The 4,266-nt window shown below is 43.5% G+C and overlaps 1 non-coding gene across 1 annotated transcript; it reads left to right on the top strand.

The window, feature by feature from the left end:
* Positions 1-720: 720 nt before the first annotated feature.
* On the top strand, positions 721-793 carry TRNAR-CCU (transfer RNA arginine (anticodon CCU)). Its single transcript has one exon. It is a non-coding gene; the product is annotated as a tRNA-Arg (tRNA).
* Positions 794-4,266: the final 3,473 nt, after the last annotated feature.

Here is a 4,266-nt window from a genome sequence, read left to right as displayed (position 1 = left end):
TCCCAAACTCCTGACCCACAGGCACTATGTGAGATATGGTTCCTGTTGTTTTAAGCCACAAAATTTGAGAATAATGTGGTGTACAGCAATATGGCTAACAAATACAGCTTTTTGTTGATCTACAATAAAAAATTCTTTACAATAAAAATTCCCTGTATTGGCTTGTGTGTAAATACTCACTGTTTACTCACTGCTACCTTGTAGTTGGTAGAGTCTCATCCACATTCTAGGGTCAGTCTATGCCCTGGGATTAGCAATTGCTTCATTAGAACCATAGGCTTTCCCTGGTGGCTCTGATGGTAAAGAATCTGCCTACAATGCCAGAGACCCAGGTGTGATCACTGGGTTGGGAAGGTCTCCTGGAGAAGGGAATGGCACCCCACTCCAGTGTTCTTGCCTGTAAGATCCCATGGACAGAGGAGCCTGGTGGGCTACAGTCCATAAGGTCGCAAAAAGTCGGACATGACTGAGCTACTGAGCATGCAATCCCAATAGATTAACTTTACATTGAAAACATTTGCATTCATACATGGATAAAGCAGTTTTTGCAATTCTTTCACATACATTCAGGATCAATAGGGTTTGTTTACTGAATAAATATTTATTGACTTCCTACTATGTATAAGGAGTTAGAAAACATATAGAAAGGAATCAGAAATTATTCTTGCCATCAAGGAATTTATAATCTAGTGGGAGCATTATAACGTGTATATAGGGACGTCCCTGATGGTCCAGTGGCTAAGACTTTGCACTCCTAATGCAGGGGGCCCAGGTTCAATCCCTGGCCAGGGAACTAGATCCCACACGCTGCAACTAAGAGTTTGCATGCTGCAACTAAAGATCCTGCATGCCACAACTAAAACCCATCCTGGCCAAATAAATAAATAAATAGATAATTTTTTAAATGTGTATATAAATAACTAAAATACCATGTGGAAACTTCTAAAACCCTAACACTTGGAATTGAGCACTGGCCTTCTCCTGAGTGTTGCACTGAAAGCTTTAAGTGGATAATCTTCTCTTCTTGGATGTGATATCTATAAGGTGGGGGGGAGGTGTTGTCCTTAACTCTAACTCCTGTGATTGTACTTGGCACACAGTAAATATGTCTTTAGTGAATCTCACTGAGTCCTCACAGCCATATGAAAAAAGCAGAGTAGTAGAGTAGTTATTAGAGCCAGACATCCTGGAACAAGAAGTCAAGTGGGCCTTAGGAAGCATCACTAGAAACAAAGGTAGTGGAGGTGATGGAAATCCAGCTGAGCTACTTCAAATCCTAAAAGATGATGCTGTGAAAGTGCTGCACTCAATATGCCAGCAAATTTGGGTAACTCAGTAGTGGCCACAGGACTAGAAAAGGTCAGTTTTCAATCCAATCCCAAAGAAAGGCAATGCCAAAGAATGCTCAAACTACTGCACAATTGGACTCATCTCACACGATAGCAAAGTAATGCTCAAAATTCTCCAAGCAAGGCTTCAACAGCACCTGGACCAAGAACTTCCAGATGTTCAAGCTGGATTTAGAAAAGGTAGAGAAACCAGAGATCAATTTGCCAACATTTGTTGGATCCTTAAAAAAAGCAAGAGAATTTCAGAAAAAATCTACTTCTGTTTATTGTCTATACCAAAGCCTTTGACTGTGTGGATCACAACAAACTGTGGAAAATTCTTGAAGAGATGGGAATACCAGGCCATCTTTCCAGACTCCTGAGTAATCTGTATGCTGGTCAAGAAGGAACAGAGCCAGACATGGAACAACAGATTGGTTCCAAATTGGAAAAAGAGTATATCAAGGCTGTATATTGTCACTCTGCTTATTTAACTTATACGCAGAGTACCTACAACATGTGAAATGCTGGGCTGGATGAAGCACAAGCTGGAATCAAGATTGCCAGGAGAAATATCAATAACCTCAGATATGCAAATGACACCACCCTTATGGCAGAAAGCAAAGAGGAACTAAAGAGCCTCTTGATGAAAGTGAAAGAGAAGAGTGGAAAAGCTGACTTAAAACTCAACATTCAGGAAACTAAGATCATGGCATCTGGTCCAATCACCTCATGGCAAATAGATGGGAAAACAATGGAAACAATGAGAGAGTTTATTTTGGGGGGCTCAAAATCACTGCAGATGGTGACTGCAGCCATGAAATTAAAAGACACTTGCTCCTTGAAAGAAAATCTATGACCAACCTAGACAGCATATTAAAAAGCAGAGATATTACTTTACCAACAAAGGTCCGTCTAGTCAAAGCTATGGTTTTTCCAGTAGTCATGTGTGGATGTGAGAGTTGAACCATAAATAAAACTGAGCACTAAAGAATTGATGCTTTTGAACTGTGGTGTCAGAAAAGATTCTTGAGAGTCCCTTGGACTGCAAGGAGATCCAGCCAGTCTATGGTCTTGAATATTCCTTGGAAGGATTGATGCTGAAGCTGAAACTCCAATACTTTGGCCACCTGACTCAAAGAATTGACTCATTGGAGAAGACCCTGGTGCTGGCAAAGATTGAAGGTGGGAGGAGAAGGGGATGATAGAGGATGAGATGGTTGGATGGTATCACCGACTCAATGGAAATGAGTTTGAGCAAGCTCCAGGAGTTGGTGATGGACAGGGATGCCTGGCGTGCTGTGGTTCATGGGGTTGCAAGGAGTAGGACACGACTGAGCGACTGAACTGAACTAGGAGTAGTTTTTGCATAGAATCAGTCTCCTGAATTTGGATCTGGGCTCCATTACTTGCAGAGGAGTGATCTTGGAGAAGTTACTGGCCCTCTCCATGACTCAATTTCTTGGCACAAAGAGTGAGGGTCATCAGGTTGTGCTAAGTCACTTCAGTCATGGCCGACGCTTTGCGATACTATGGGCTGTAACCTACCAGGCTTCTCTCTCCATGGGATTCTCCAGGCAAGAATACTGGAGTGGGTTGCCATGCCCTCCTTCAGGGAATCTTCCGGACTCAGGGATGGAACCCACGTCTCTTAAGTCTCCTGCACTGGAAGGCAGGTTCTTTAGCACTAGCACCACCTGGGAAGGCCGAGGATCATCACAGGCATCTAGTTATATTATCTAATCATGCTATCTCACAGAGTTATCCTGAGGCTCACAAGAGATAATTCATGTAAAATACTTGGAACAGCGCCTGACACATAATATACTGTAAAATGTTAGCCCCTGTTAGAATCACTATGATGATGCCCATTTTACAGACAAATCAATGGAGGCTTAGAGATGTTAAGTAAGCATAGGTACATGCTTTTAACTATATCACTCTAATATTTCCATAAAAGGTGTTAAGGGATGGTAGACCAAGATTAGTGTCACAATATTTTCTTGTAAAGAAAGTAAAAAGGTAAAAGAGAGTGAGGGGTTAAGACTCTGAGCTTCCACTGCAGGGGGCACAGGTTTGATCGCTAGTCCAGAAACTAAGATCCCACATCCCATGCGGTTCAGACTGGGGGTAGGGGGTGGGGAGGAGAGTGAATTCCCATCTAAAGAGGAGATGATCAAGTTAATGGAGCAACTCTTCTGAAAACAATCTGTTCTAAATGAAGGTCTACTGGATTCTGGCCACAAGTTACTTTTGCTATTATGACCTCCCTTCTCAGGCAGCTGGTTGTTTCAGAGAAGACCCCTGGGGTTGGGGAGTGGGAACCGAGGCTGCAGAAGTCATTTTTGCACAACTCACCAGGCGGTTCGCAGCACAGCTGAGAAACACCAGGGAGAGCAGGATTGCTAATCATGCTGTCTGCTGATGTAAACTCTATTTGGATCCGATAATGTTTTTAAATAACCTCAAACACAATTAGCATCCTGAGGAGGGGGGGCTGGTTGAATGACTAGAGAAATATCATTCAGATGGTTCATTAACTAATTACAGCGCCCCACAAACAGTGTCTGGGGGGCAGGGGGCTGTGAGCTGAGTCACAGGGCTGAGTTAGGGACCACGGGGAGGTTCAGCACTCTCTTCTGGCACTAGCATCAGGAGGTGGCATTTTTTTGTTTTTTTTTAATTTGGCCGTGCTGGGTCTTAGTTGCACATGGGATCTTTAGCTGTGGCATTCGGGATCTAGTTCCCTGCCTGGGAATTGACTCTCGGCACCCGCACTGGAAGCGCAGAGTCCCAGCCACTGGAGCATAAGGGAATTCCCAGGAGGTAGCATTCTTAATTGACAAAGAGGGACTCTCATTTTCTTGCTAGCTATCTCCCCAGCATCAGCAGGAAGATGGTAGGGGAGGCCCGGAAATACTTCCATGCTAGGGCTACA

Source organism: Muntiacus reevesi, chromosome 2, assembly GCF_963930625.1.
Source record: "Muntiacus reevesi chromosome 2, mMunRee1.1, whole genome shotgun sequence".
NCBI classification, from domain to species: Eukaryota; Metazoa; Chordata; class Mammalia; order Artiodactyla; family Cervidae; genus Muntiacus; species Muntiacus reevesi.
Note: the sequence above shows the minus strand (reverse complement) of the source record. Positions and strands in the feature narration are given on the sequence as shown.